Source organism: Triticum dicoccoides, chromosome 2A, assembly GCF_002162155.2.
Source record: "Triticum dicoccoides isolate Atlit2015 ecotype Zavitan chromosome 2A, WEW_v2.0, whole genome shotgun sequence".
In the NCBI taxonomy this organism is placed as follows: domain Eukaryota; kingdom Viridiplantae; phylum Streptophyta; class Magnoliopsida; order Poales; family Poaceae; genus Triticum; species Triticum dicoccoides.
In genome coordinates this window covers 707484733-707493791 of record NC_041382.1, presented here as the reverse complement: position 1 = coordinate 707493791, position 9059 = coordinate 707484733, and positions in this window count along the sequence as shown.

The following is a 9059-nucleotide window of genomic DNA, read 5'->3' as shown; positions in this document are numbered from 1 at the left end:
AAGCACTCTTCCTCTCGCAAACATACACACGCACAATCCTCATCGACCCTTTCTATATACATGGACCTGCCTACGTGTCTCATGTACGCACATTATCTTTACGCCTGTCTCTCACGCATTGTCTCACTCCTCTTTTCCTAATCAATGAGTATGATTCTAGCAGAGCATTCTGTAGGATGCCCCTTAAAGTTAGGTTGGATGAATAGTAATATCAGAGATAAAGGGGTTACCTTAGTCCGAGAACCTAGGGTTACAAATCCTAGCCGGCTTTGTCAGTGGACACAGAGTCCTTCACATTCTGCTAACTTTGTCTTGTACAACTAGCTTCATCCATGGGTCTTTCTAAATGCGTCATGGGCCGACCAATGTGGCGCAGGATGGAACCGAACGAAGGGCCTCACCTCGACCCACCGGACCTCACGCGGTGACACACCCTCTACCCCCATGTCTCATTATCTTCTCACACCCACACATACCAACGCAAACACCACACACACACAGAAAATTTCTCCTGGTGCCTCTATTCCCTCCCCCCTTGCATATACACACTCAAGGGAATGGAATCTCTTGTCGTGACGTCATATTCGTCTCTCTCTCTAGACCACTCTCATTTCTCGTGCTATCTCTCCCACCCCCCTGTTGGCCCCTCTATCCATGCCTATCTCGAATACGTAAAACACACACATACCTCTCTAGGCCCCACCAAATGCATCAACTACACATTCACACATGTTACATCACGTACCCCATTGATCTAAAAAGCCCTCTCTTCACGTTTATTTTGCATACAACATTCCTTTTGAATAAAGTGTGGACAAAAAATTATTTTAGAGTTTCTACATATATACAACATTACAAAGTTATATGGAGGAGTACGAACGCTAATTTGCATTGCATGGTGCCCATAATGATATTTATTCCGCACTGTGAATTTGAATATTTTTATACTATATACAAAGTTAGTCATAATAAAGTGAAACGAATAGCACCTCTCTCTCCATCGCATACCCCCCTGTATGCCCCTTTCACGTATGCACACAAAACTATCTCCAGGTCCTCTAAAAGTAAGCCCCCAGAAATTCACGCATGTTTCATCTTTCTCTCACGATATATGCAATGACGATCATTGTATTTAAAGCGAAAGCACGATACGTACATTGGACTTCAGAATCCACTCATTACGGTCACCATTTATGTTTAGTGGTTATTATACAGTCATGGGCTAACTGTACAACTCTGTATTTGCTCATGACATGACTAGTTGACCAGTTAAACGCTCCATGTGGCACCTCTAGTGTTGCATCACATTATCTCACTACCATCGTGCCCACCTGTCAACTTGTATCTACTCTACATCTACACTCTTATAAAATACATAAAATACACTCTTATAAAAAACAGAGTTATTGATGATGGTGTGCCTGCCATCCTGCAATATAGGTCGTCTGAATTATATCTGACGGATAGGAAAGAAACTATGGCAATTTTGCAAAAAAGGTACCCACACACCTCTCCATATTTTCAAATAAGGCCTTCCCTCGTTCATCCTTTTCTCTCACAAGATAAACAAGTCATACAAATGCATCTTGATGTTACGTGCAACGCATGGGCATCTTGCTAGTAAGAATGAAAACAAACGACAAAAATATATTTGGACGGTGGTTCGAAGTCATGACCGCGGGCACAACGGACAAGGTGGCCTTGTATTGGTATGCTGAGCCGTCTGTTTTAACACATGGGAGCTGGTGTGGTGATTATACAGACACGCACGCATGCACACGAACTGCATCCATGCAACACTCACACAAACACATGCACCCACGCACGCACGCAACACTCACACGTACACACGCAGCCATGCATGCACGCAACACTCACACGCACGCACGCAACACTCACACGCACGCACGCAACACTCACACGCACACACGCACGCATGCATGCACACACCAGTACACCACACGACCAACACACACTCTCACGCTCAAGTGCCCAACTTACACGTGCATGCGCACACATCAGGCCCTGACAGACACATACACAACCAGGTGATTCCCGCGCACGGGTTGGAGCCTTGTCGCGCCTGCGTAAATTTGTGTTTGTCTGACCTTTTGCCTATGCGAACTGACAGGTGGGACCCACAAGGAACATGGTCAATTTAACTAGTCAACATGGCGCCATGCAGACTATTTGGCCGGTCAGCAGAGTGCAATCCGATGCTGAACTGTGAGCAAGTGACCGTATAATCACTGCAAAACGTATATAGTGACCGTAATCAGCTTATTCTGAAGTTCGTTGACTGTATTACGCTTTTCTCTCTGTAGGACCTCCAAAACTACATCTCTACACGTTCTCGCATGTTACATCTAACAACTATGCAATACAGCACTACTACTACACTCTAACACAATAAATCATATGTGTTTTTAGTTTTACTAGATATCATATTGTTACTTATAATTATTCAGTTTGCATACATTAAAATTGCCTTTGAAATGTATGGACAGTATCATCTACCGCGCGGGAAAAATCTCGCCCTTTCCTATTTAATCGGGTTTGTATCGATGGATCATGCGAAACAACAAAACTATAGTACTATACAGTACAAGTGACAGTTCACTGGGCCGTCGTGTCGTCTACTCCTCCGTCGTAAGAGTGGAGTGCTCGCTTTCATAAATCTTCTAGTCCCTTTCGCCGACATGTGGGACATCAAGCTACCGGGTCCACGTGCCATACCGGAATATAGTGCAGAGCAGCTGGGGTGAAGCACCCGAGTCATGGCGCCGGCATAGTAATGAGCAATGAGGCGTCAAATCACAAAGCTACACCTTTCCCGCAGTTAAGTTGGAGAGACGAAGCAACCATCATTTCACTCGTTGCTGAATCCGCTTCTCCCTCATCTTCTTCAACTTAACCACGTGTTGCTTCTGTCATTGTTCTGCCTCATGTGGGACGCGGATCGGCTTGGTAAAGCACTGACACATGGGACCGCATGCTAGCAAACCGCCAGGACAACGTCCTCCGAAAATAAGAAGCCTAATCCTAGACTTACAAAGGGCTACGTAGCTGCTACGTATACTTTCCATCTAATCTATATATGCCCCCCTGATTTTCAGGTGGGGTGGGCCTAATCCTCTCCTTTAATCCAATCAAATAGTCCCACATCACATCAGTTCGTAACTTTACGTAAACCATTACGTGGATGTAGCATTGCTCAAATAAGAAACCTCCCCCGCCGTCCGCGCGGCAAAATCACCTCCTTTTTACTAATCTTGATTCTATAATTTTTTAGATCAATATAATCGAGATTTGTATAGATAGCACACAGGAGCAAAGCCAAGTGGTACGGTTAAGGGCATCCACAATGTGTAGCCAAATGTGAAAATAGCTTTTGGCATCGTGGCAACCATTGTGGACGGTGTTGCCAAAGCCAAAAAGATGGAACCGAAGCTCCCAGATTGATTGATTGAAGGAATAGAAAAATGCAACGTCTCTCCTCTTTCTCCCATGCTTGGACGCATGTAGTATAGTATAGAGCATAGAGTCTACTCCCCTGTCCCTTCTATCACAAATCACAAAGCAGTGAGGCGTCAAATCACAAAAGCACGGACGAAGCAACCATCATTTCACTCTTCGCTGACTCCGCTTCTCCATCGTCTTCTTCGAGAAATCATCCCACCACACTAGTACTCCTAGTAGTACTAGTAAAGGACTTCCTGGATGCAAATAAGGCGGTTTGTCTCGGCTTGCAGGTGGCACTTGCGAACGACTTACCGTGGTCTCCCTCAATGGTGTTCTCCATCGAACGCACTTCGCCAAACCACCCAAAAAAAGATATCGTCGACGTCACCGCAATGGGGAAGGAAGTCAAATATAGTTACTACCTCCATTTTTTTGTACACAAGGCCAGTAATATCAAAATTACAATTTGCAAAGGGCCACTAACACTAATCGAGGCAAAATTGATGGGGTTAGCAACCAAGGACATTAATATCCCCTGCATGCATGCGGAAGTGAGAAGGTTGGTTTGCATGGCGCTGCATTAATCAAGCGATGAGTGAGATGGTTAGCTCTTTGGCCTTTGAAGAAAAAATACGCATTAATTGACACATGAAACGAGGATTTGTATCGATTAAATCCCGCGAAGGAAAACCCCGCCTTTCCTTTTTAACACTAGTACTCCTAGTACGTACGTACTTATCCTGTTTGGGTCTAGGCCTTGCATTGCCAAACTTCGCCACACATTTTTGCCAAGCTTGCCTAAAGTTTTCAAAATGAGAAGGAGGTACACTTGCGCACGGCTGTCGCACTCGCACCGCACCCTCACACGGTCGCTCCTGCACGCCGCAGTCGCACCGCACCCTCACACACTCGCTCCTACACGCCGCAAACCCAACCAAGGGAACGCACCCTCACTGACACGTGTTGTCGCATGTGAACAAACCAAACTCAGCCATCCTATCGCTGACACATAATTTTCGTTCATAGAGTATGTTTATCCAACCGCATGTTGGGGAGTATCCATACGGCCAGTGCGGTGGTCTGTTGGGGAAGAAGAAGAGGTGAGGAAGAAGGAAAGAAGGGTTAGGAGACGTAGGATATTCATCCAACCGCCTGAAATGGTAGACTGACCCAAGTCAGGAGACTAGCATAACAAATATATGTTTTTACACAACAAAAGATCCATAAACACAACAGCATAAAGAAAAACTATCACTGCCCGCGGAAAGAGACGACCTCGTTGTCTTGGGCTGCCGGCGCGAACCAGCCGTCACTGCCGACGTGTGTCTCCGCACCGTGGTTGTCCTCGGTCTCCAGCTACTCGTTCAAGCGGAGCATGCGGGCGCTCTGCATGGACGAGAGCACAGCCCGGTTCAAGTCGAGGATGTCTGGTTTCGCCTGCAGGAGGGCCTCGATGGCAGCGGCATCCGCGCGCTCCGCGTCGAGTCGAGCCTCCGCCGCCCGGTTCAAGTCCAGGACGTCCGGTTCCGCCTGCAGGAGGGCGTCGATGAGAGCGGCATCCGCGCGCTCTGCGTTGAGTCGAGCCTCTGCCACCCGGTTCAAGTCCAGGACGTCCGGTTCCGCCTGTAGGAGGGCCTCGATGGCAGTGGCATCCGCGTGCTCCGCCTCAAGTTGAGCCTCCGCCGCCCGGTTCACATCCACGACATCCGGTTCCGCCTGCAGGAGAGCCTCGATGGCAGCGGCAAGCATGCACTCCGCGTCGAGTTGAGCCTTTGCCTCCCGGTCCTCCTTTAGTATCGCCATGTTGAACCACTGGTCTGCCTGCACCATGGGGGACTCGGACGCCAGCACGAAGTCGACGTCCATCATCTCATACCCATCAGGGGCCTTCTGCGCTGCGACCTCCGCCATGAACATTGGATCGGCTTCCTCCTCCTCGTAGCTTGGCTCCAGAGAACTCGGGGATTGGCCCGCCGCAAAGCGAGCTTGGGAACGGAGGTCTGTGGCGCCGACCGCCGCCGCGATTTCTGCGCGGCGCTCCGGCGTCAACATCTTGTAGTAAGTGATCTTGCGGCGCACCATGGCTTTCCGGCGAACTAGGGGACGCTTGATGCGGGCTAGGGGATCGAAAGGTGGGGGAATGGGCTGGAGATTTGGTGTGGTTTTAGGGCAGTGGCTGGCGTAGGCCGAGAAGCGAAGGTTCTGGTGTGAATAGTGGTTCCGGTGACGACTGGTCAATTGGTTTTGACTGTACATCACTCTTGTCGCGTTCGCGTTGCAGCCCGGCACGCTGGACCCTCCACGTCGCTCACCGAATGGAACGCGCTTCGTCTTGCGTTTTTGCTTGCTTGTGGGACCGCAGTTGATAGCAAACCGACGTCCCTCCCCCTCCCCCGCTCGCGTCATTTATTATACCACCACTCCCTCCGTTTTATGCAGAGTAAATAAAAACAGAGGGAGTATACTACGGATGAGGATCCCCTGACGTGGCCGAACCCATTGAGTAACTGACATGCGGGGCCTAGCAAGCATGGGGTCTGCCAGTAAGTGACTGAAACCGAGGGTAAGGCAGGGATACCTACGTCAGAGGATCCACTTCCACTATACTACTTTGACCAAATGTCAGAGTAATAATATATGACATGCAACTTACACAAATGTTAGAGTAATAATATATGACATGCAACTTACACAAAGCATACAAGGTCTAATGCGTTTTTCGAGGATAACTTTGACCAAATGTTAGAGTAATAATATATGACATGCAACTTACACAAAGCATACGGTCAAATTCGTATGTGAAAGGAGTTTCCAATGATATAATTTTCACATTATACATCTCATGTACTATTAATCTTGTCAATAGTCAAATTGGAAACCATCTCGAGTACAAATCTAGGAGTACGTATGAATCTAACAGTATTGATTGGGCGTTGTTGAATGTTGATACCTTTTTGATCAAAGTAGAGATACTTTGACTACACATAAAACTTATATGTAAACTAAAAAGGATAGGAGGGAGTATATTGTATGTTCAAAAACAAAACAAACATCGAATGCCCTTTATATATAATTTGCGGATGCTATGATCACCGGTTCAAAATTTTGAATCCGCCTTAGGTATCACGTGACCCCACTCGTTCCCTCTCGATTTCATCTCGGGGTCCGGAGATCTATTGAAAGAGGACTAGGGTGGGTACATGCGAATGATACTCGGCGGAATGTTCAAATGAGGTATGCGGGAGGATGGACTCGACTGGAGGGTGACATGATCGATGGAGAAGAGGGTTGGAGAGGAATGAGAAATAAGTAGACGCCACATGATTATACTTGAACGGCTCAAATAAACAATAAGTTGTCTCGCTTGGCCTACATAGTGAAAGGCCTAATGCGCAACGTGGAGCACTGACGCTCGAATATGGCCGGGAAAACAGGGAAACCGACATGTGGGGCACACCCGTCGGGACGACGTAGCGCAGACTAGTCAAATGGAGGAGCTGGCCCACGACCTCCTCGCCACCGACAACCGTTCATGTGGGTCATTGGGGCCATCAACGGGGCGCAGCTCCAGCTCCGTCTCTGGACATGGCGACCGCGGTGAGCGACACGCTCATATCGTCGCTAGACACGGTCGGTCTCAGTGTGCCGAGGGTGGCATTAGTGTTGTGGCACGACCAACGGTATGTTTGGTTTGTGCCCAAGGTTGCCCCATCAAAGCATTGGGTAGCCAAAATTTTGGTTGAGGTATTGGTTGCCCATGATTTGGCCGACATTGGCAAGAAAAATGAACTAGAGTTGGCTAGAGTTCATTGGCATGCCAAAGAAATGGCAACCATCCAAACAAAGACCAATATTTGGGTCATGACCAAAATTTTTGTTGAGGTATTGGTTGCCCATGATTTGGCCGACATTGGCAAGAAAAATTAACTAGAGTTGGCTAGAGTTCATTGGCATGCCAAAAAAATGGCAACCATCCAAACAAAGACCAATCTTTGGGTCATGACCAAAATTTTTGTTGAGGTATTGGTTGCCCATGATTTGGCCGACATTCGCAAGAAAAATTAACTAGAGTTGGCTAGAGTTCATTGGCATGCCAAAAAAATGGCAACCATCCAAACAAAGACCAATCTTTGGGTCATGACCAAAATTTTGGTAAGGTGCACTTTGGCCACAATCCAAACACACCCCAACACCCAGCTCGTCGAGGATGCATGGGGCGCCGTGACGCATCTGCGGAGTGGTGTAGCGTGGCCAACTACATCCTCTGGACCTGAGACCATGCCGGGTCATCTTGCTTTTTCAATGACATGCATCGTTCGCATGTGAGCAATGGGCATCTCCAACGTTGCCACGACCGCAGCTGACTACCGTGGCACACCAAAAACCCTCGTCCCTCGCGCCATCGTGTGGTGCGTTCCCAACCGGCGCCAGCTGCCCGCATTCATGCCGTCCGTCCGTATGCCGTCGTTAAGAGGCTCGGTGCCCGAGGAACCAACTCTGGCGACATAATGACGCACCAGGACGCCTGGCATCACCGGAATGCGCTACTTAAAGCGGCAACGCCCAGCTAACCTCGACACCATATTGCATCATCCTCCTACCTAGAACCACATCCGCCATGACCGCAAGCGCGAACACTCTGCGGGAGAGCTTGTCTTCGGGGATGGAGCTCGAGGTTGCCACCCTCGCTCAAGTTGCCGCACAAGCGGTGGCCACGCTAGTGGCCGACGACGGGAACACCGTCAGCCACGCGTCCTACTTGCCACCGTCCAACGTCCGACACCGCCGAGGTCGGGGACTCCTCCGAGGATGAGTAGGGCATGGGAGGCAGCAGGGCATGGTGTGCCAACTGGCCAGTCCGTCTCCCGTGTTCTACTTTTCCTCACCGGAGACTACACCTTCACTTCACGGGTCTTGAACCCTGCCCCCGTACATGGAGATCACAGATGGAGGACGTCGGTCGCCGCTGTAGAATAGGTTTAGGGTCGGGTTTCTTTTATTTTTTTGTCCTATAAAAGTTCGAAATGTAATGAAAATTTGCCGTGTTTGCATTAATCTCGGCCGGTGTATATGAACTTTCACAATAATATACATATTGTAGGAGTACTAGAAAGATGCCCGTGCATTGCACGGAAGATCAAGATCTTGTGGGAGAAAAGGATGAACGAGGGAAAGCCTTATCTGCAAATGTGGAGAGGAGTTCGGGTAAATTTTCATAGTTTCCTTCCTATCCGTTAGATATAGATCGGACGACCTATATTGCAGGATGACAGGCACACCATCATCACCAACTCTGCTTTTTATTGAACCAAGACAAATCTAACATGCGAAGTAAAATAAATAAATAGGGTCTATACATACACAAATTATCTTAGGCACTCCAATAGTACGTCCACTACACATTCACGCATTTCACATCTTTCTACATCTATGGGAACCTTCGAAAGGGTTAACGTAAATTGCCTCTCTCTCTCCTCCCCTGATTTTCATGGTGGTGGGCCCCTCCCCCCCCCCCCCAATCTACAATCAACAGCTCACACGTTTCACATTATGTTAATTACGTAACTGGGATTACGTAGGTGTAGCCTTACTCGTCC